The sequence below is a fragment of the Corvus kubaryi genome, unplaced genomic scaffold (genome assembly GCF_017639235.1).
Source record: "Corvus kubaryi isolate FWS band 111438036 unplaced genomic scaffold, C.kubaryi_AGA036_p1.0 37354, whole genome shotgun sequence".
In the NCBI taxonomy this organism is placed as follows: domain Eukaryota; kingdom Metazoa; phylum Chordata; class Aves; order Passeriformes; family Corvidae; genus Corvus; species Corvus kubaryi.
This window is the reverse complement of record NW_024581116.1, coordinates 15,213,884-15,239,247: the sequence shown is the minus strand read 5'-3', so window position 1 is coordinate 15,239,247 and position 25,364 is coordinate 15,213,884.

Here is a 25,364-nt window from a genome sequence, read left to right as displayed (position 1 = left end):
GAAATGATCCTTTCATCAATTTTGGCTATGTCACCTTTAAGTTTTAGTTGAATGCCCATTTGCTTCTGTAAAAAGGGAAAGTAAAAAGGTTTTCTCTCTGTGTTTTTTTCTATTACCCTTTTTCATTTTTATAGTGTTGTTCAAAACAGTGTTATCTGAGTGCTTTACATGTCCAATTTATTGTAAATAATGGAGCTCCCAGAGGATTCCTGTCATTTTTCTCTTTTCAGGCTGAAATTTGTATGTTGAATAAACTTTCAGAATTTAAATTTACTTGTTTCCTTAGGCTGAGGTAGGATTTGAATTTGGGTTAAAAAAAACTTTACATTTTTTATTATATTTTTGAACTAACTAAAATGTTAGAGAAAAAATATTATTACTTTTAGGTAAAACAAAGATACAAGGCTTTAAAATCAGAACATTTTGGTTGCTTTTCTTTGTTTTGAACCAGATGCCTCTCCTTTTCTAGATATTGTTTCCTGAAGTTTTGACTGGCTGTTGTCATAACCAAATTTTTTTAACCTGGAAAACATCCAGATTTATAAATACCTTTACACCCATTCCAACTACTTTGGTTTAGATTTTTTGATCATATTTTATTTGTTTGCTGGTGTAATAGACACCATAGGAAGTAGAAGAAAAAGAGAAAAAGGAAGGAAGGGAACTTGGAATTTGCACAGTAGTGAGTGGGAAGACTGCTCATGAGTATCTGATGATATACTGGCATCTCAGATCACTTGCATGCTAATATGACCGTCTTTTAACAGGAATGAATCCTTTCTTTGAGAGTAATAAAGCAGATATAAGGCTATAGAGTTGACATTTTCCAGGGAAGCTGGCCAGTTGACTACATCTATATCATTCTGGTGTTTCCTTCTATCATTTATAAGTTGACTTCATGAGAAACAATATGTATGTAGATAGATTTTTCTCAAAAAACACAGCATCCATAACAATTTCTGATGGCAGTCACTCTGGCTGGCTTGTTTCTGCAGTACCAGTTTGGCCAGATGCTGTAGCAGGAGAAAAAGAGGCAGTGAGGGATTTCACTGGAAGTAAAGCTTTTCTCCTCAACTCTCAGAGAATCATCTGCAATGTTTTAGAGGTGACATGTAGCTTGTTCTTGATGCTGACTATTCTGACAGGGCCCTGAAGATCTCTTCTGCAGCTGCAGGTAAGAAGCAATTTGTCCACTCTTTGCCCCAAGCCTATTGCCCTAAACTTCCCAGACCCCTGCAAGGGCTGCAAGTAGCCCCTGACAGCACAGGAAGGTGAAATGGGACAGCTGCTGCTGTCCTTGCCTCCATCTACCAGGCCAGCCTGCACACCATCCTCTCTCCCCTTGAAAAGGTTATTCCACTGCCAGGAACAGGTATTATTGCCATTTTGCAGGTATCTGTCCTTCTAGCATTTTAGTATGTGAAATATTTTTTTTGTAGGTGGCTTTCGTCTTTTTAACTGCTGCTATTAACTGAAAGGCAGCCACAGGAAAGAAAAACAACCAGCAGCAACTTAGAGGTACCTTCCTTCACCTATAGAAGCCTGTTTGAAAAGCATGTGTGCGCTGGCACTGATCTCTGACACAAATCGAAAGGGCAGATTGGAAAAATTGACTTTGACTCCATGCTGACATGCTGCAGACCTCTGGAAGGTTGTTTACATAAACAGAAGGCTTGGGGCAGTGGTGATATCTATCTCCTTTCTCTGTTTCTCTTTTTTTTTTCCCCAGCATCTGGCCATTGAAATACATCTCATGAAATGGAAGATGTTTATATTCCTAAATAATTTGGAGTACCAGAGCCTAATAACAGAGCAGCAAGTAAATTGGCAGGCTCATTGCTAGCTACATTAGCTGCCACTACTTCCCACTTCTAGTGGGGAGAGAAATTTATTAAATCAGATGTAAAATTTAGACTCCATATTGCTAGGGGTTAAAACGAACATTCCAAGGTAAATTAAGACTGTAAATTAGTTGCTAGAAGGATTAAATCAATCATCCAAAAGTCAAAAATTCTCAACTGATTGTTTTATTGCAAAGCAGTCTGATTCACAAGGAAAAAAAAAAAAAAGAAAAAACATAGACTTTTTATTGAGTTAAAAAAAATACCTTAATTTTTTGTGCTTATTTGTAGTACTACACTTCTATGTCCCTTTATGCTTATTTTAGTGAGAGTGGCTGTCTAAAATAAGATGATAAATCAAATGTTCAAGTTGTATCAGCAAACATATTCACTAAGTTGTAAAAGGTGATATGTTTGCTTAAGGGTGTTTTCTTTATGTTTTTTTGAATTTCAGCAATGTTTGTCTGGAAATAGTTGAAGCTAAAAATCCCTTCTAATTCTAAACTAAGAATTTCCACATGGAATTCATCAGCCTAATTAAACTGGCATAATTTCCAGTTACATGGAAAAGTTGTCAAGTTACTTTTCCATGTGCAAGTCTTTAAGATCCAGAACTTGCTGGAAAACTTTTCAGAGGAAATGGCTCTATCTGATAAAATAAGTTCTGCAGATGACTTTTTACCAAATAGCCACCTACCTAGCTCCTTGTGCTTCCAAAAATTCAGTCTGTAGCTACAATGGGGATTAAATTAATTAATTTATGTGGGATAAAATTCATCTCAATTATCTGTAATCTTTTAAAAGTTAAGTGTCTAGCCTAGCTAGTTAAGTGCACTCTGTAGTCAATGAAATAAGATGGGCATTATTCCAGAAGGTGACTCATTCTGCTATTCTTGGACACCTGTTTTAGGATGGGCTGAGACATCCTTTGGATGTGCATGTCTTTTCCAACTACAGACAGAATCTCTGTGTAGGGCTTAGACATACACCTGAGTTTGAAGTGACTAAACATGAGTAGGAAAACTGCTACCTTAATCCAAAATTTAGATAGCTCAGATTGGCAAATGAATCCTCCTGTGCACTGTAAACTATATCTATTATACATAATGCACACAAAAATATTGCAATAACTTATTCTAATGAACAGAGTTGTCTCAAAGTTTGTTGTTTTTCCCAGAAAACAGAATAAAGATAGCCACATTTTTCTGTATTTTAGGTATTCAGAACTTCAAAGCACTGTTTTCTTTTCATATTCTGTAGGATTACATTCTTAAAGAACAACGGACTTGCTAAAGTGTATCTTTGACTTTTCCATTTTTGAGCTACAACAGGCAAGAAAAATCACAGAAGAGAGAAATGTTCCTTGAAAACTTGCTTTACATTTTCAGAAATCACATCTTTGATGTGATCTATGCCATTCAGTGTACTTGCAAATGACGTGGAAAAGACAGCATATAGGGAGCTAATAAAACTGTAAACTCTATAACATGACTTGGAAGGGTCAAACATAAACCTGATTGTAAATAGTTGCAGTTAACAAAACAAAGCAAATAAAATCACAGTTGGTTAAATAACAAAATAGCAGATGAATACATGCATGTATGCAGGAGAAGGCAATAACCCCAACTTATAGAAGTGCAGTGAGTGCTATAAATTAGCCTAGGAGAGGGATGCATAAAATTTTGAAAGCATTGACTCAGTGTTCACCTGTAGCCAATGGGGAAATACAAACCTGATCATTTAAAGAAAGAGAAAACAGAAATCATCGTTGTACACTGTTTTGCCAATGTCTCACACACTGTATTTCCAGTCATTTTCTTTCAAAAGGATATTGGAGCAATTGGAAAAGCAACAAAGAGATCAAAAATATGCAGTGATTATGGTATGGGAAAAAGCTAGAAGATGTAGAAAATAGGTGACTGGGACACATTATTGCTAAATACAATCCTGATGGTGTGACGAATGTGACTGGAGAGCAGTGGTAAGAAAAACGAAGGCATTCCCAGGTGGCAGGCTGAAAACAAAGGAAGGAAAAGCCAATGCACCAAATAATGGAACTCACAGTGGCATGACGTTGCAGGGTTCAAAAGTACAGAGGGGGAAAAGGCAAGAAAATGTCACAGAAGATAGATTTTGCATAAACTTCTTAAATTAAACTCTAGATATAGCTTTTAGTTCAAGCTTCTAGTTTATGAAGATGCTGACTCTCAAAATCTAATGCACTAGGAATGAGTCTACAGCTCCTCTTTTTTAAATGTTATTTCTTTGGACTTCTGTATGGAGTATGTTGGGCAAACTGCACCTTTCCCTGGTCTGTGTTGCAATCCTTCACAGCTCACACACCCTTACAAGTTCTATAAATACAAACCTCTCCTTCTGCAGGTCATTAGACACAGCTGATTTGTATGAGTACATACAAAAAAAGTTGCTTTAGATCATATTGAAAAATATTACACAGCACTTTGAAAATTTTTCTGACTTTCAAAACCAAAAGTCTGCAGTACTGATATTCTTTCCCTGATGGCATTAACCCATACAAGGAGGATTTCAGAGAAGATCCAAAGCAAAGGAAGTGTCTCTTTTACAGATATGTATTCCATTTAAAAAAATCAGCTCATCTTGAACCATTTCTTTCTCACAGAGTACAAGTAATTAACCTAATTTTTTAGGTTTTTAGCTTAAATGTCAAGCACTATATCACATTTGTAACTTTTAGAAGCTTCATCTGGCATTCTTGGGCAAGATCTGTAGACACCACATGGGGGAAAATAACTTTCAGCACTTACATTGGTTATCTCCTGTCAGAAGGGATTATTCTAAGTCCATACGGCACAAACACAAGTACATGCTCTCGGTGGCCCAAATGCTGATGTATTTTTAACTCTAGCCATTATATTAGCCTAAAGAGTAGCTATAGACTATTGCTATGACTTGTTGTATTATGAATTCTTGGGTAGGAACTATTTAAGTTCTGGGTGTGATGTGGGAGCTATGTCCAGAATATCTTGTCACATTTTAATGGAAATGAACTCATATTTCTACTGGTATTTGTCAGGGATAGTCCTAACACTAAGTCCTGCTCTGATCTGGTGGAAAGTCAGTCCATCCTTGAGGTAGAAAATATATTTGAATTTCAATGTTATCAAAACCAAACAAATTTTTTAAGGAAAGGTGAATTTTTATGGAAGGTTGTGACCTCTTGGGCAAGCTTGCATCCAAACATGCAGTAAGGATTTTTGTCAGATTTATACTCTGTTTGGAAACTTCAGTATATTCAGCAAGAGTATCGCACAAAAACAGTGCTCTTCTAATGGGTTCAAAATCTTCAGGGCAATGTTGCATTATGTCCAGAGAGATACATTTTACTAGACCTGCATCATACCAAAAAAGTCAAACAGAATTATACACTGGTATTTCATCTAAATGTTAAGAAATCCTTTAGGCTAACTATTTAAACACAGGACTCCGTTCATGTAGTTTCATCTGTATGCAGCATTCAAGTATAAACATCTCCCTTCAAATATAGGGGCTGTATGAGACTCATATATTTTGGGTTTATGTCATCAAGTTATTGACTTCTGAAAAAGTCCCACATTATCACATTGTATATCTATGCAGGTATTACAGGAATTACACACACACATGTATCTGTAAAGGCATATGTGTGCATAAAAATGTCTATATCTACCCAGATACAGCAATTCCAGGACTATGCTTGTCTTCTTAGAGATTTTAAAGAAAGAAAGAAAGAGTTAAGATATCTGTAGTAAGTTTGCTTTCCAAAGATTTATAAATTCGTCTAGTTCACAATAACCTGGGAATAAAAATTAGGGATAAAAATAAGGATTCAGGTATGCAGATTACAAATAGTTGGGTAAAAACTGAAAGATGAGATTTATACTACGGAGTCTAGAATGAGAGAGGGATAATAACTTCCTCCAGCATTAATTCTCAGAGGCAGATTTTCTGAAGGGGAGAAAAGGCGCATGATGAGAAAGTTTCCTCTCCCTGCAGTAGAGGCTGATCAGGTGTGGTGTGGTCATAGCCAAGAAAATGTGCAGCCTCTCTGCTCAGACTGAGGCCAGGCCTGCACAGAGCTCTCCACAGCTCACCTGCCCTAAGACCCTGATGCTCCCAAGTATCTGCAGGTCACTGGCTTGGTTCTTGTAAAGGCTGAAAGATCGAAGCCCTATCTTTCACCACATCTGGTAGATAAGGAGCCCTCCCTCCTTTATGACCGAGGCTGGAGCTTGGGTCAGTGTCACACACTTCGCATGGAATTTTACTTCCATCAGCAGTCAGTTTATTCCTCTTCCACTAAGTGCTTTGCTTAGATTAATTATGCAAATAAGGATATAATCCTTTTGTGTCACATGCATTTCCTCCAATAATGAATCATTTCTATTTAAGGGGGTCAAAATCCCACAAGAATCCTTGTGAGTGTATGGATCTATACATCCACATCTATCTCAACATCTGTTTATCTCCACATACAATTCAGATGCACATATATATATATGTATATACACACACATATGCGTATTCTTTCTATATATAGACATGCACGTCTGAGTGCATAAAATAAGTGTCTTTATGTTGAATTCCAGGTGTCTGGTGTGATTGCAATGCATAAGTACAATACATAATTTTTCAAAATCTCATAATGTGTTCATCTCAAAATGAAATTTCCTTCCTACCCTAAAAGACAACTGTTTTATTATGGTAAATGCTATTTATTATGAGTTATTCCAGTTCAAGATGTGCTTATTCAAGAAAAGGTTGAAAATACAGTAAATATTAATTTTCAGTTCATCAAAATGGAGTGGAACATCCTTTATTCAAACTTTTCCAAAAACTCAAACCGCAATGAAACTTCAGTCTAGAAAATAAAATTAATTAAAAATATCAAAAATATATTGGTGGCTGGAATAAATGTAATCATAGTACCTACTCCCGCTTTAACTATATTATTATTTACACAGTCTATTTGTAAAACATCAAAGCATTTTCTAGAGATACAGGCTAAAGGTACAGCTGAATTGCAGCCAAGCCTGGGGTGGAACATAGCACCTGCTCTAGCAGGGTATCGTGTGGTGTTAGGTGGAGACACATTTGTGGAGGAGGTGTACATGGGCATCCACGTATATACACACATGTATGCAAAACTTTATGTTGCTATTAATATTGCATTCACATTTTCCATATGTATGCAGCATAATTGGAATTGAAAGCCCCAATTACACTGAAGTGAAAGCCTGCTTATTAATTGACAATAGGCCTCAGCTAAGTAGCAACAAAAGAAGTGCTTTGTTTGGCAACCTTTGTTTAAAAGGCCCTTTGAAAATTCTGCAAGAATACTATGAATAGAGATTGAACAAACCTTTAATCCTCTTCAGGTCACATATGTGCTAAAGTGAATAATACTGTGAGGTCTTTTTCACCTTTTGAGTTCTTTTAAGCCAGTAACCTAATTTGAAATAAGGTAAAGAAAAGGCCTAAGAAAGCTTGAAAAACTCTAACTTGTACACTTCTGGCTTATTTATTCTGCTGCAGTAAGCCAAAAGATGCATTTCTTGTTGGAGAGATGTATAAACACTCAATATTTATAATTCCATTCATATTTGCTCGTTCCCTGACAGTTATTTCCCTTTATTCACTTCAAATGCACCGAGAACCTCAGAACACTTTTTTTCATTTAATGCTCCTGTTCTTTTGTGAGTATCAGTGTGAAAATCTTTCCTTCGTGCTACAGTCCCTTTTTCCTATTCAACACTAGACTGCACACGATAATTAAACCTCGGGGGCTTGGAGATTTTGGACTAAAGCTTAAAGAAATGCAGTAGTGAGGCCTCTTCTCTCTCAATCTTCTACCACTTGCTGTGGGGATTTTCTTTAGTTACACATGGCTTCACAGGTAAACAACCTTGAAAAAAAAAATCAGAGGCAGGAATTGAATTAACACCTTAGCATTGCTTATAATGAACCTCTTTGCTTAATTAGATGATTGAAAAAATTATGTTCTAAAACATGACAGGGCACAGGCTGAAGTCTCTATTCAGGGAGATGCCCATGGAGCTACACCAGGGTGTTTGCAAGGTGAACAGCATCCCAGGCAAGACTAAAATGGAATGTGAAAATGCTGAGTTTCAACCCCGATCCTGGTGTTTTTTAAATCAAGTACAAAGAAAATTATAGGGGTTTTCTTTATAGAGATTATAGGTGTTTTTGTTTATAGAGATCTTCCAGTGTCTCCATGACTTTGAAAGTCAGCTTGTGAGCACATTGCTTAAGATACAGGTCTGAGCAATACAGTTGCCCCTGAACTAGGTGAAAAATCCCACAAATTATTTCAATTAACAAAGGACAGAGAGGCATTGAAGCAAGCACCTCAGCCAAGACCTAGTCTGGGGAAACAGCTCTCCAGTCATCCCAAGGACCTCTAGCCAGAGTCTCAGGGAAGGAGGGAGTCAGCTGCACCCTGGGATGCTCCCAGCATCAGATTCTGGTCAGATCCTGTTGGAAGGACTGGAGAAAAGTGGAATGGACAAGGCTTTTGAGACTCTGGAGTAGCTGGAGATGGCAGGAAGCAAGGGAGGGGACAGGATGCAACAGTGTTTGAAACCACTTTCCACAATTTGGTTGCCTGAGGCTCAAGTAATTTCTAAATGAAAGCAAGTGTGCATAAATGAACAATGTTGTTCCTGGGATCCCTGGCCTTCCCACCAACCCCATCTGTAAGAAGGCATTTCAGGCTGGGGAGAAAGTGCAATGTCCAAAGAAAAATCCTTTCTGACACAAATACTTGCAAATCTCCTTGCCTTTTCTTTTCTTGTACTGTGTATGAAGACATACCATAATATGAAAGGCTTTTTAAGCATGCATGAGGCTGCATAGTGAACTACTGCTAACATCAATCATAAATTGTTTACTTTCTCAACATTAAAATCAGTATAACAGTTAAACACCAGCTGCTTCCAAAGACAAACACATTGTTTAAATCAGAACAAATTATTTACAAATAGGTTTCAATATTCAGGGTCTGTATTCTGCGGCATGTGTGCAAAATGTTTTTGTGCAGATCTATCAGCTGCAACATGCACTTGATCACTTATGCTGAGCAATCTGGGAAGTCAGTAATTGACATTTCTCTGAGTTACCGCTCTGATCATCTATAAGGATTTCTGGAGCTCCATAAGAAAATCCTGCATATTTTTAGCTTCACAGTAAAAGAAGGTTTTTGCATATAATAATTCAATTTCTTTCTCTGTTTCAGTACCCAATGCTTTACAGGGGGCCTGCATTCCTCTGCAGATGTTTATCTCTTAAGGTGTTTGTATATACCACTGCCTGCCATCCCCTCTGCTGAGGCAACTATCAGAACCATAAATATTATCTCCAGTAAAGTTGTCTGCTGCTTTTACTGTGAGCATTTAGATTTAAAAGGGACAGTGTCTTAACTGGGCTCTTCTCTTAAGGAAATTAACTTTTTATCTCAAAGACTGCTAATTTAGCTCTCACCACCTTTTCTTCCACTCCCAAGTACCTTCTTATCTTGGGTAATCAGGATGCAGGGATTCCCAATCTATCTCTCTTTATAGCTCCCTTTCAGTAGTGTTACTGTTTGAACTTCATACTCTGGATTAAGGGGCCAGCACACCAGCTCAGGAAGCTGTTCTAGGTATGAGGTAAATATGCAAGATACTTAACAGCCCGTATATGAACTCAATTACATCCTTCATCTCTTAAGATATGAATAAAAAGGTTTGGCTTTGATGTTGAATTAAGCAATCCCTACTTATAAATCAATGTACCACACAATTTTATTAGTAGCAATAATTAGTGGTTAACTAACTTGCAGTGAACACAAGGTTGGAAAGCTTTAAAAACTAGTGCCAGTCTGGGACATATTTCTCACATATATTATCTGAATTACATGAAGGAAGCCTGGATTTTTAATCAGGGAGGTACAGTAAGAATATGCAAAAGCTGTTTCATTAAACAGGATACATGAAAGTACTCAACAAATAAAAGAATGCACATGGGTCATTTTTTATTACTCCGTCCATTTATTTTAGTCTAATTTCGAAACTAAATCTAGAATAAAAGTTATAATATTTGTGTGCTAAAATCGGAAGGCATATGTGTACATTTAAAAAGAAATACAAGTAAGCACCAGAAGTTATTTTTACTGTAAACACTCTTTATATGTTCCCATGTAGAATATAATGTCTGCATAACAACTTCTCGAATGTCCAAATTCCCTCCTGTTCCCATAGTGCAGAACAGATGTTTTCCTGCTTCTTATTACGTTAATTTATCAGTCATACTTAAGCTGAATTATGAAATTGAAGTGATAGAAAATGTTACTTAAGCTTGGATCCTATTTCTGTATCTTTAAAACTTTTCCTTCTTCTTTTGGAATGATCATTTTGTTATAGTTGCAAGGTCAAATTTCCATTTGCAGGCTAAAATGTAGCTGATCCAAAAAAGTTCACATATATAAAGAGACAACTTATAGCAGGAACTTTGCATCCTTACAGAAATTTGAGATCCATAAATTCAACCATGTTGGGAAGAGCTTTTTGTTTAAAACATTGAGCTAAACAAAATGCAATTAAGGCTAACAGGAAAAAATGCATCCCTCTTGAGATTCATAAATACACTCATGGGAGACTGGAAATAAAGAGAAAAGACCAATGTAATTCTAATTGTGTCTTGCCTAAGATGACCATTTAAACAGATAACTTTTCCCAAAGTAAATTAGTTCATCCAGTTTGAGCTTTTTTTACCCTTATTTGGCCAAGTGAAGTAAATGAGAATTTTCTAGGAGTAAATCAAGGCATTAGGTACAGAATTTTTATTCTGCTTTGATGACAAATTGTGATTTGAGTTCTTCAGAGTATTGAGAAATACTTCTGCTTCTAACTAAGTCTCATAGAGGCACGGCAGTGCTTTACGAGAGTGCAGTTTCTTGCCATGCTTAAGCAAGGTTGGACAAATTTGAAAGATACTGACTTAGTATTTGTACAAAACTATGGACATCACTAATGATCTTTGTATCTTTTCATGCTCTTAACTTTTTACATGTGAAATCCTTTGGGAAATTTGTGTACTTAGCTATTTTTTTTTGCCTAGTTATCACCTAGATTATTTCAATTTATCATATTACATTGTATGCAATTTGATTTTTTAAAATTGCTTTAATAATAATCCTAATAATCTCACACCCATATGAGCTAAATCCTTTCTGATTTCTAAATATGTTAATGCCATCAAGGACCACAGTGATGATTCTTGCCAGTGAAATAATCACCAGGAGAGAAACCTGAAATGACAGGATTCAAAATGTGTTTCCCTCAAGCTGAGTGGGAAGATGGAAGGAATCAGCTGCAACCCAGGATTTGCTGGCTGGGTCAGAGCTGCTGTGCCTGACAGAGAGCAGCTCCACCCAAGTGGAGCTGGCTGGGGGTTTCCACTGAAACGCTCTTTGATCAGGAGAGGCCAAACCCCCAACTTATCAATTCCAGCTTTCACTGGCTGAGGTTCTGACTTAAGGATAGAGCTCTCCAAAATACTGCTTTTTTGGAATGGGGGAATTTTTTTGTAAGAAAATAATGTAAAAATTATTGGCTTCATCCTGTATAGTCTTAGAATAAACTATGATTTGTATAAGAATACTTCTTACCTCGCTGTACTTGGTAGCTCATATGAAATAGGTAGAATAAGCCTCTTAGCTGGGGCACAATGAAACCAGAATTACTCCCAGTTTTATCTCCAAGTTCTTATGCATATTTATGAGATTAATTTATTTTATCATCCCATGCCTCTGTAGAACAGAGGTGATGCTTACCTGCTTCAGAGGCTCCTGTGGAAATTAAGTTCCGCAACATATTTGAGATACTCAGATAAAAGAGTATCAGGCAATGATTTACCATGGGAGATAAAGATTATAGAATGGAACACTCTTGAAGGGGACCAAAAAGAAACATTCTAGTTTCTTTCTCAGGATTAATCTCCTGAGACTCAGGACTGATCTATGGATGTGGAAGGCCATAGGCCATTTGTCAGTAGAGCCCTACCTTCTGACACAGGCTATACAATAAAGTTCCCAAACTGATCCCTCCGTATTCCTGACACTCCACAGCATAGCTCAGCACAGACGTTAGGAAAGAAGAGGTTTCACAGCTTTCTGGATTTTTGCCTCAGGTAAACTAGATGAATTTATACTTGCAAATATTTGTGTCTGTGAGGTATACATGCCCAAATTATTATAATATGTGGAACTTCACTTTCTATGCTTACTAAGAAAATAGCAGACAAAATTAAAGAGTTTCTTCCTAAACAGGAGAACCTGTTTGAAAATCAGTGACACAGCTGGAATATAATTATTATTTTAATTTAAATACTGCTAGACTTAAAAAATACTCATTATTTTGGGTTTCATAAGTATAGATGTGGTTTGGATTTAGTTTTGTATTTGTGAAATCTGCAGCAAAAGTTTTTCAGCTATCCACTGGATTTCTAAACTTAATTTAGCTCCTGAAAGAATGTATTATATCCTCAGGTTATAATGCACAAGAGGCATTCAAGAATTGAATCATAAATCTGCATCTTCAGGGTTCCCAAATTTGTGTTTCCTTTTCCTTTCTTTTCACTTTCTTCATTTAGTCCTCCTTTCCTTTTTTCCTGGTGGTTCAACATTTCCATTACACATTTCTTAGGAAAATAAGTACCACTAGAAGAAATTTAGAGGGAAGTGGAACTTCTTTTATTTCATCTGAATACAGTCAGCCATTCATTCAGCTCCAGCCACAATATCTGCTTAAACTAATTATCATTTACCTAATTCAATTTGCAATGCAGCGCTGAGGTGTGAGGTTTGAGATCCAGACGCACACTTATCAGATCATTACAACATACAGGTGGGCGGATTACAGAATACCCCAACTGTTTTCAAAAAAATCAGGTCTTCTCTTGTATTGCTCTTTTGGCTGCTGCTTCAGGCAAACAAGCTACTTTTAGTTTTAAATTGCTGTTACTGCGCATCGCATGTGGTGACCAACACCAGCAAAGTCCAATGCAGCTTTTCAGGTAGCTTGTTGACTGAGGACACAACTCCCCAGATGACTCTTAATTCTCAAAATACCATTACATTTCAGTTTTTCCATTTGACTCACCTTCTGTAAAGAAAAGCCAAATCTTTCATTTTATGCCAAAAGGCTCTAATCTGCTCAAACAGGCAGTACAGGGCCTCTGCAGAACTCACCTCAGTTTGTGTGTGATTGCAGTTCTTACTGAGGCTGATGGTTCCCCCAGACACCCATAGGTGGTACAAGGAAATCTGTGCTGGAGCTCAGATACCCACACACACCTATGTTCCTGCTCCACTTCTGCTTCTCCTGCTCTTTTCATCATCCCTTCATTCAAGGACATACTATCTGTGCCTTCTCTGTCTCTCAGAGAATATTATTCATGTCTGTACCTTGTAGTGAACTGAGAATTCTTTTGGTATGCACAGCTGTACAGAAGAGCAGTGAAAGGAAGCAAAATATGTTCAGTGATTCCATTTTCCCAAGACGAAGGTATGTGGTCAAGTTCAGAAAGTTTATTGCAGATAAAATAGAAGACAAAAATCAGTTAAAATGTATTCAAAGGCTTGATTCTCTACTGGGAAGTTTAAATACTTCAAATTCAGTAGATGTGACAATCTCTCTGCTGTTCTAGATAGTATTTGATTCCAATATTAAGCTGCGTGACCAGTGATGTATTTAAAGTACATGCAATTCTACTCTTTGTAACAATTGCCACAGCTAATATCACAAGTTATGGAAAAGGATTAAAGAAATTATTATGTCCTGGGATTGGGATTTTTTAATTAGTTGAGTATAAAAACATAAATAAATTTCGGTGGCTACGTAAAATATGTGCCCCACTTGGATGTATTAGTTTTAGTATTGCAGGACTCATTCACAGTAAATGGAAAAGTTGCATGTGCTCATAGTGATGCATAAAAATTGTCTAAAATTGGAATCAGTGATAAGAAGCTATTATCTTTAATCATTATGTGTACTTTTTCTTTGTTAGTTTTCCACAATTGACACACATTATGTGAACAGATTATTTCAATTTCCCATGCAGAGAGAGAAGGCTCTCTCCCAGCATTTTTGCTTTGGAGAAGGCAATTTTCATTGACTTTTCTTTGTTTACAACAGCATAAATTAAATAACTTTTAAGAGCTGGCAGTAAAGAAAAATGGAAGATTTTCCTCCAGTGTGGGCATTCATTTAGATTTCACCCATCTTTTAAAAGCATTTTCTGGACTAACATAAAAAATGGCAAGAAAAGCAAGAGGGATTTATAGCAAAATAATTAATACATATTAACAATCTGTCTATGAAAGCCCAAGGGAGAGGTACTTGAGATAGCAAGATGAGGTGAACAGTAAACCTCTTCGTTGGTGTTTGCCTTGTGTACTGCTTCAGGCCACAGTGTGAGTGCAAGGGCTCTGCAACCTGATTTCTCATCCTGCATTCATGGCAATTACACAAAATACACATACCTGGATGGATGAAACTTAGGAGTACCATCATGATAGGCTTTGAATAAACTTCTAGCAGAGGTGTTGTCCTCCTGTCACCAAAAAAAAAAAAAAGAGAAAATAGGAATCTGTGTTAGAAGTTTGATTAATTGCATTTTAATACAATGATGTATCAATTGGGTAAATGTGAGCTGCTAATGGTTTAGGAATGGCTATTAGGACAATGTCTAAGCACAGTCTGGCTATCACATTTTCTCCTAGATTCCTGTGATAAACATTTCAGAGCTTATTTTAGCTCAGCTCTTCTACAAATCAAGATAGGAACTTCAGTGTAATCATCCGACAATTGGTTGCTGCTGGTTAGTCTGTGATGGCATCTCTTGAACTAAGGTATTGTTGGTCTCAGACTTCATCTTAGTCCTGAAGTAAACTGAACTAGCACCAGAGAAAAATTAAATAAGTCACCTTCTTTGGCCAAGACACCACACACATTCATCAAGGGGTTGAACCTCTCACAAGGGCTGGTTGTCACACAGGAAGATTACAGGTCTGTCTCCCAGTGGTTGGAGAGCCTGGTGGGACTGATATCCCCGTGCACGAACTGTTAAGTAGGCTGTTTTCCAATTCAGTAGCTACAGTTTGATTTGGAAAGAAGTTGCAGTCTGAAAAGACCAAATCAATAATGGTCACTGGAAGATAAAACAGATTTCCACACTTCCTGTCTTTGTAGAGCTGGTGGGTCACGAATTTAGGTTCCATCTACTCTGTAAGAGGAAGACATGACTGAAGTTCGGGGATGCATTTTGCTAATCCAGCAAGAGTGCATAACAATGGCATCAGGCTGGTGAAGCCATCTACTTGTCCGGCGTGTCTCAGCTAAGCAGCAGCTGTGCTGACACGGCTCCTCCGATGTGGCTCCACTGCTGGTGGAAGTCAGCCCAGGGATGCCTCTCCCTAGAACTGTGTAGACCTTTCACTTCGGGGAAGAATTACCTTTAGCAGGCAATTCCCTGCTACACAGGGTAGAATTTTTCTACTTCTCTCATGTAAATCAGCCACTCAAGGCTCATCTAATCACTGATATAAAGAAACAGGCAACCTGGAGAGTGATTCACCTCACCTTTGCAAGAGGTGCCAGAAACAGGTGAGATGAATCACCCTTCAGTTTATTGACTGTAAGGATGAGATAGTTGATTGGCACAAGCAGCTTTAGATATTTAAAGCTGTGGCATAAATTTAATTGCTAGTGTGCCTTAAACTTCAGTTCTCTATCCCCCAGCTGCATTTGCAGTTGGTTACTGGCTGAATCCTAATGTATATAGCATTTTGAAGGCTATGGTGCACTTCTCCATCTTCAGTTCTGTAAGAATATATGAAGATTCCTTGAGTTACAAAACAGCACTAGTCAGTAGATCGGTGATAGGGCATTACACAAATAAACAGTCCTGCCCGCAGTCTCTAATGCAATCTTCTGCTTAGGGATATGCTAATGCCTCTGAATCAGTTTGACCTGCCTTCTATTAATAAACTTATCAGTTGTATATCCATTAACTGATTTAGTTGGTATGCAAGAAGTTAATTATGCAAGAAGACATGGCAGGACCATGTTACAGCGAGATAATGCACACCCATAATGTGGTGTGAAACACCAAGTGGAACCAAATAACTTCAAAACCCTGAACAGGATGTTAATTTGCAACACCGCATTATGTGGTCTTAGGAAGTGCATTGAAAAAAAAAATTGATAAACGTTTAAAGGAATTTTTTAAAATTAATAAATCTATGTAAGGAGGCTACTGAGCTATTCTGTGGCTAATTCATGAGCTGTACTAGCAACCATGTTCTGTACCAAATGTCTTAGTAATTTTTGTGTTTCTTAGTGGTAATTTCAATGAATTGGTGAATGAATACGTAATTCATTTATTCATCACAAACATCACTGATTCTGGCTTGGAATATCAACCTGTCCTTCCTTCCAAGTGAAAGACGTTTTTCTGTTGCTTTGTTGTCCTTAGTGAAATATATGGCACATTGTTCATATGTGAAAAGCAATCAAATCCCCAAAACTCAAAAACTCATACAAATTCTCTCCTCTCCTATCCCATGGGAAAGAAGAGAGGTAAGGATAAAGCATATGCAAAAATCCTGCCACTGCATCTGAATGAGAACAAAACCTCTGGAACTGCTTCTTACACTTCTGAAGCAATATGCTGATTTATATATAAGCATCAAAGTACTTTCCAAAAATAAAGTAGTGGATTTTTGCAAAATCACTTGAAATTATTACTTCTTCCATTTTACCCATAATTGGCAGAGCCTCCAGAAACTCAGTGTCACAGAGAAAGCCTGATGCAGTGCCAGGGACCCTGACTCCTAGACCTGTGAGGAAAGGCTACAAGACCATTTAAATTCCGCCTGTGCTGTTAGCAGACGGCTTATTTCACCTTTGCAATTTATATTCCTAATTTAATAGCTAGAGGTCATACATTTAAACGAGCTCCTAACAGCTTCTGTTCTCCCCATTTACTACAAACTTCCTCACTGAAGTAGCTGCAGAAGTTAATACTCGCTGTCCTACAAAATATCCTCCTACCTATGGGGACTAGGCACTATATCCTGAGTAGAAGTATGAGGATGCTGAGCAACTCTGACAACAAACCCTGGAAAGTAACAGTCAGGGAAAAGAGAGATCTATTTTTGCTTTTGTTGTCACATTAACATTTTCAGTTTCTCTGCCATGACATGCAGAGTGCAGGAACAGACCCCAGAAGAAACCGCTGGTGTTCAGCATTGTGCTCACAGAGGTAGGAGCAGCAAAGGGATGTCTTCCTGCTGAAGAAGAGGCTGACCCTTTGACCTTAGCTGTTCCCACTCACATACAGATATAGAAATGTAAGCTACTCAGCATGATGCCAGTTAATTTAAATTACCTAACATCCCAAAGGGCAGCTCCCTGCTGAGGAGCCTTTTCTTTTCTTTTTCTTTTGACCTTTTAATACAGAGTAACTTTTCACAAGGATAAGTCAGATGGTCAGCTTGGAAGTATTCAGTTTCTGTGGCCTTTGGAGGTTCATGCAAAAGGTCACATCAGACTGCATTCTGCTGAATAAGGAGTTGGAAAATTGCTAAATTATACTGAATGGACAGATCCTCAGTCTGTGTAAAATGATGTAGCTGCACCATTGTAGCCATTTCACTCCTGTAAATAAGTTATGCAATAACCAAAACTAGAAGATCAATTTCCTTTTTCATGACTGCAATTTATTTCTTTTCATCTAAGCAATGAAGGTCCTGTCAACCCACAGAACCTACACCATTTTAAACAAATCTTTGTAATGTTTCCTGCTTCCCTGTATCAGATTATGCTGTGCTGCCTGATGTGACAGCACTGAATTTGGCTCTTTGGGCTATAGAGTGGAGCAGGACCTTTGGGGCTTGGTAGGTGCATCTGATTAGGCTGCTCTGCAGCACCACAGTATTTTCCCTGCTCTGTGACCTTCCATGGCAAGTTGTTGTCTGGCACATAAGGGATCTCAAACCCCAGGAACACACTGCAAATATAGAAACTATGATCATCATTACAAGAAATGGGATGAGAGATTGCGTGTTTAGGGATGACCCCCTAGATCTGTTTGAAAGGTATAAAAATAATGAAAGCAATACAAAGTAAAGGGTTTATGAAATGTATTTCCATTTTGCACATGGGATCTTTGCCTAGGTATGATTGTGCCCATAATGTGAGAAATAGTACTGCTTTCCTGGTATAGGTAAATGGGAATTGATGTTTAGCAAATCAAATATCCCATGTGCACTGTAGACCTGCATTTCATTTTCTAGATCCTCTCAGTTCTGGGGTTTCTGCCTCTTTTCTTTATTTTTGCTATTTACACACATTTCTGTTTATGCCCCTGTTCAGATCCCCCTGAACTGGGCAGTCAAGACACTGAGCAGACTCAGCTTTTCTTGAAGAGCTAACGTCCATTTCTTGATTATCAGCAACCTGTGGGTCTTGCTGCTTGGCAGTAATTTGTTGAAAGATGATTCTTTATTGCTTATTAGTAATTTGTCTGGTTCCATACTCTGAGCTGGTGTGGCTGTAGGGCTTTGCCAAGCTGGCAGTGCCCCTCCGGTACCTCCTTTGCTTCTGGCAGGAGCCTCAGGCTACCCCAATGCAGCTCGAACTCTGGGAAGCTGCACCTCTGATGCCTCCTGCAAGGTGGTTTTCTCCCACTGAATTCTCTGTGGAAGCCAGTATTCATTTCAGATGAAGTACAGAAAGGGATTTAAGTCATTTTTCTAAGGTTTCTCAAGTTTAATACATTATTTTATTTGTTAAGAAAAGGTCTCTCTCTTTTTCACTTAATTTATGCAACAGTCCCTTTTCATCTTAGTGGGGCTTGTGGAAAGTGTTAGGTAGCATTTGGAGCTCCTACACAAATACACCCTGAGAGGCTCAAATCAGAAAGCAATACTATCTTTTTTTGTTAAGGATCCATGTGGTGATTCCATCTTCCTGGGCTGGTGGGAACTGATAGTAGGAGCTACGTATCTAAAGCATATAAAACATGCATGTAATTTTCTGCTAGAAAGGGACCTTTCTTCCTGTATCATATTAAGCCTGTGAAGAAATCAATTAAAAAAATATTCTGCTTAGTCAGGTGAACATATTTTTTTTCTGGAAATTATAACCTAAATCATAGCTCCCTACTTTCAGACTTAGTAAAGAAAGTATGCACTCAGAATCAAGGTGGGAATTGATAACAAGACCAGGAGCTCTGGGCTGGTATACCCAGTTTAAAAATCTGTGAAAGAATGTGCCAGAAAATTCTCCTTGTGTCACTTGTAAATAATTTAATTATAGGCCTCAGAAGGAAATAAAACGTGTTTTTTTCTTCACTGCTCATGATCTCCTATTAACTCATATTTATCAGTCTAGTTGTGTCTGTCCTTGCCCCCCAGTCCCTGTATCCCATATGGATGTTTTAAAAAGCTTTTTGCCTTGAAAGGACCAGGCACACCTGGCCAGGAAATGTTGGACCTAGGGCATTCACAGGAGAAACTGAGGCATCTCCTCATAATGATATGGGTTCCATATGTATTATCAGTATATTCTGAATCTATCTGCTGCTGAAGCTCGTCCCTTTGAGGCGGGACCTTTGGTCTTTGGTCTTTGACAATGGGAGGTCTGCACTGGCTCTGTCCATGGCTGTCCCCACTGAGACTGGACAGGCTGAATATCCAGAACATCACTTGACCCAGACCGCTTCTGTTTACCATTTGGCACCCATCTGTTTCCTCAGTTCAAAGTGCTTGAAGTAAGGTGAAAACTGCATTACAGCTCCCAGGGCAATAATCTATATAACCACAGCCAGTCTCCTCTCGGAAGGAATGAACTGGTTTAATCCTAAATATAGCTCAAGAGGAGCAGAAATCAATAGATGTAGAGCACGGATGGTCAGGGGAGTAGTACCTATGGTGAAAAACACAAGGAAGGAAATTACTTGGTGCTGGTATTCAAACCTGTGCATTTCCTCTGCTCAAAGAACTTTAATTTGGTCAGTCAGGGTCCCCCAAATCTGAGCCCCAGGTGCCCCAGCAGTTTGCAGTAAGTAATTTAGTGATGTTCAGCTGGGGATGGGCAGAAGTAAAATAAGTTCCTCTAGCACAAACTAAAGAGCAGAAAGCTGTAGTCAGGGATTGAAACAACTCACACATGCTCTGGGCCTGCACAGAGGGGGCCCTCTAACACCCACTCACCAGTGTGTTACACCACCTTGCTACCCCAATTTACATCCCAGTTCAGAGCCCTAAGCTGGCTCTGAAGTAAAGTTAAAGTTGAGTTCAAAGCAATGCAGCTGCTTCCAGGAGCTGCTGTGCATGGGGCAGGACTGTCAGGGGAAATAGTGATTTCTCTTTGAAGTCCTGCTGCTAGATGGATGCTGATTGTCTCATGTTACTGTAAGCGTCAAGTAACTTAAAAGCAAGCTCTCAATTTACTGAGCAGAGGAAAACAGGAGAGGAAAAAATATTTGTCAACAGTGCTAATGACTTTTCTGTAAGGCCCACAAGTCTAGAAAACCAAAGAACTGCAAGTAAAATTGATTTCTAGAAATAATTTTCCAAGAAAACAGATGCACTGACACTGGGTATCAATCAGATTATTGGCAAGACAAACAAAACAATACCTAGGCAAATTCATTTCTCATTAAGTGAAATATAAACCATTTGGGGGCTGGGTTTCATAAATCACTCAATTTTTAGTCTGATACGTATCTATACATATTTATATTTATAATTAAGTACATTTATGTGTTTATATGTTTATGTATTATACAGAGAAAATGTTATACACAGTATCTATAATTGTTTTACTAGGCTATAACTGAAAATATAATTATTAATAGACAGGAAGACTTTATAAGCACAAGGCTTGAGCTTTTAATCAAAGCTCCTCTTATTTTCCTCTCTGATGAGTGAAGCAGTACTATATCCAAGACATATTCTAAAGTCAATCGTTTGGAGCCCAAGTTTTGCAATTCAGCTATGGCACTAGCAATTTGGGAATAGCTCATTCCTACTCAGAGTTATTCTGTGATATATTTGGCAGCTGGGAAAGTACAGAGCAAGTAAGAGTGATCATGCAAGGAAGCCTGAGGTTGATCATATGACTGATAAGATTCTTATCTGCCTTCACTTCCAAGACTGGGTGGTACCACTTGCCCATAAATTAGCTTCCCTTTAGCAACATGCATCACCCTAATATGGTTCAAAAATTTGACTAGAGGTCGAGTTCTCTCATCTCAGTCTCTGAGGCTGCTGAGACTGGCCAGAAGTACACACCATAATGTGGTAACGTAGGCAGTATGTAAAGCTCTGTAATGTATTGCATATTATGAATGTGCTTGCAACTATAATTATTGAGCAAACAATTTTGCTCATAATGTGCACCAGCTCTTGCAAGGGAGAATAAAGTCACCTGAAAATATGTTTAACAATATCATGGTATATGACATTCATTGCAGGGTCTTTGCTCTCAGAAATGTCATTTGCTGCCAAAGCATGTCTATGCATCCTGGTTGTATATTGGTCATGCAAAGTCTCTTCCCCAAAAAATATCTGAAAAGAAATTGTTTTCTCATCAGTCTTGCTAAAGGGAAGAAATGATAGCACATACACTGAGTTTGTATGACCAATGACAAGAGTTTGATTTTTCTGGAAAGATGTAACTCTAATGGCATCATTTAAACCAAAGTGAGTCTATGCCATTATTTCTCAGTGTGTACTTGACCATTTGTTGTCCTTTTATATCTTACAAATCAAATCCTCCACCGTGGGAAAGTCCCAAAGAAATCAATAGATACACGAAAACTGATAGTGTTCTTGAACAGAAAGGCACTGCTCCAAAACTTTACATAAATCAAAAAGTATACTGAATACCTGAACTATCCTCTGAGGGTTTTTTGATTACTACCTTATAGCATTCTATTGATATATTTGTCAGTGGTAGCTGCATATTATTATGAAATGACGGTGATGTAAGGATTAATATAAAACAGAATTGAACTGAATCAGAAAAAAAGTTTTCTAGGAGGGACTGGCTGTAATTTGGGCTTGCAAAAATTCTATCAGTAAAGAATAAGACTGAATTAGAAACACAATCTAATTTTAAAAAGCCAGCAAAAATTAAACTTCTTTTAGCAATGCACTTTTTTTATTCTATATCACTTGTACAATGCTCTAAGGACTGGCTGTTTGAATATAACATCATGTGCACAAACACCAGGAGGTTGTTTTTCTCTTTTAAATTGTCTGGTTTGGTTTCAAAGTAATGAGTTTGGTTGGATTATACTTGTAATTCACTTGACTGCACAAGGATGCTTTTTCTCTTGTTTTAAGTGTTCTGACTCTAGTATTGATATCTACGGAGTGAATTTAACTGTAGTGGGTTCTGTATCTTGAAATACAAAGTTTCCGAGGTGACCCTTGATTCTTTTAACTTATCTTTATCATGTTGGATAGAAACGTTTACCAATACATTTGAACATTTGGACACACATTTATAATCTGTCCAAAAATCTCAGGCTTTCATCTAGAAAAATCCCATGTCCAAGTGATATTTAACTAGCTAGCTGCTAGAGGTTTACAGTACTATTTCCCTCTCATAAGCAAGCATTCATCACTCAAAGGTGCAGTTTGTCTTCTGAGAATAATGTAGAAGCAGATATAGCCCACTGGAATGGCCCCTGAAGACTGCTACGAAGAAATATATTGAATATTGCTGCAGAATGGCTAAAATCTAATTGAAAGAGTCTTCACTACCTTTCATTTAAATTCCACTAGGTTCTTCTATGGATGCAGGTGACTGAGATAATTTTTTTTTCCAAATCTAAAGACTTGTCTCAGATATCTAAGATTAGTTCAGTTGGTTGGAGCACAGTGCAAATAACACTTAGGTTGTGGGTTCAATTCCCAGATGCACCATTCACTTAAGAGCTGGACTTGATCCTTGTGGGTCTCTTCCAACTCAGAATATTCTGTAATCTTTACGTCAGGTACTTCCCTGGGAATTTTACTGTCCAGCAGAATAAATGGATGTATGTGTGAAAATATGTGCATGGAAGAGAGAAAAAACAAGCTGCAAATCTCAGCTCAGAGACAGCCTGCAGAGGAACCACCAAGCTGTCCTGATTATTCACAATCCATTGCCCCCAAGAAGGACCCTGAAAGAACCTTTGGAGGCTTCAGAGAGAAGAGGTTTGATACCTTTGGCAAGGAAATGGCCTCTTGTTGTTTGAAACTGTATGCTTTTAAAGAAAAGAGAACTGGGTACACTTTTGTTGACAGAGTAGCATCAATAACTTCCTCCAGTGGGAAAAACCTTCAAGACCTCAAATTTCCAACCAGTTACTAAGATCACAAATGGAAACAGCTTTGTGTAGGGTTTTCCACTTCAGTTTCATGCCCTGGACATGGGTGTCTGCTGTGTGCTAAAGACACACTGATCTGCTGTACATTTTTGGTTGAAACATGGTTCTAACTGAATGTTAGTCTTGATGATTCATTACCTTGAAATTGTTTATGTAATAAATTTACTAAACCCTCATTCAAGCAGTGTTGAAAAGAAAGCACAGAACTCTTCAAACAGTACCACAAATATGTGTTTTGTTTAGACCTAGGCACAGCAGTGATACTTTTTGTTCATATTAAATGGAGTTAGGCATTAATCCCTGCTTGTAATTATGAGAGTAATATCCTGTAACAATGTGCCTGTAACAACTAGCAACAATTACAACTGCTACGACTACTACTACTACTACTACTACTGTTTCAAAAACCCTCTTTCAGCATTTCCCTTTGTGGTGATTATTTGAACGAATATTAGGATAGATGAATGAGGTCTTGTCTACTTGGAAAGATTAAAATTTACTTAAATCCAGGCTGAACTCCTCTGATAGCCAACTAAGGTAGAACAGGCTTCCCTGGACATCCACTAATCCCAGATGTCTGAGGTACCTTTTTAAGTGTAAGATAAATCACCCTTTTCTGATAATTTATTTATTTATTTCCTTTTCTTTCTCAGGTGAGCTGATAAAATATCTAATTTTAAGAGATCTAATCCCTGCATCAGAGCTGAGACAAAGTATGAGGCACCTAAATTCCCCAGGTACTGATTCGGGTCAGCACAGCACAGGCCAATCTGTCTGGCCAAGTCATTGGAAAAAAGCTACAAGAATAGACCCAGATGTGTGTGCTGAAAATGAGGAATCCCACACATCCTTTGGGTAGTACCTGAAATCCTAATGGCTGGACCTGCAGTGTGGTGTCACTGTCCTCTGTCAGCATGACTCCTGTCATTCAGCTGGAAAGTAAAGTGAAATGCAGTTTGTAGAAGAACCCATGATTCAGAAGAGATGCAATACTCAGTAGAAGATGAGTCTAAAGGACTGACTTCAGTTCAAGATATTTATCAAAAGAATTTATGTTTCCAGACACATTTTCAATTCCAAATGATTTTCAATTTCCAGCACAATTTCAGTTTCTATTTTGTGGAACGAATTAAATAATGAAATATAAGTAAATAATGAAACTTTCAAACAGAAGCAACTCCAATTAGAATAAAGTTTCATTTTTTAACCTCTCTCGTTTCTTCAATGCATCTATTCTGGGCTAATCTAAGCGTTTCTCCAAAGTCTGGAAGATTCGTAAGATTTACAGTCATATTTTTGAAGAAAAGCTTTTTTGTCATAATCCATACTCTTTGAAACAAAGTACTATCAACCTATCTGTCTTCCAGTAGACACTCAGTCTTAGACCTAAGCATAGTATTTATTTCAATTATGATTCTGTAGCTCCAGAATATATAATGACATAGAAAACATGTGGTTGAAACAGAAACTGTGGAAGCTACACTCTGCATTACATTTGCTATCCTCATTTAATTCTGTAAACTTTTCAATTATCCTTAAAAACTTGTGGAACGATAAGATTGTTTCGAGGACAGTCCTATTTTTTTTTTTACAAAGCAATGTCTAGAGTCCGGTCGTAATGATTTTGAATGCTAGCTTGGTACAAAGCTTATTAATTCTCTCAGGTTATTGAGTATTTGAGGAAACTGATCCAGGCCCAAATTGGAAACACATTATGTAACTGTATCTGGCAAGAGAAGAAATTAGATTTATTGATTCGGTTTTTTATCAAATAATACTTCACACGGAAGTGTGAAGCTCTCTATAGGACATGCCTGATTGCAATCATGGACCATTAACAAAGGAATAAACTGGCTTAAACACATTAAAGCATTTACAGGATATACTGAGCAGTGTTAAAATAAAGGATGCCATAAATTGTGTGCTGCAGCACTTTTCAAACAGCCAGTCACCTCTGCTATGAACCTTACTGTACTTTAATTGCCTGAACTGTGCTGTTATGAGTCTCTTTCTTTAGGAACAAACTCAAGCTTAGCCAGAAGTTATTGGAATGCTCAA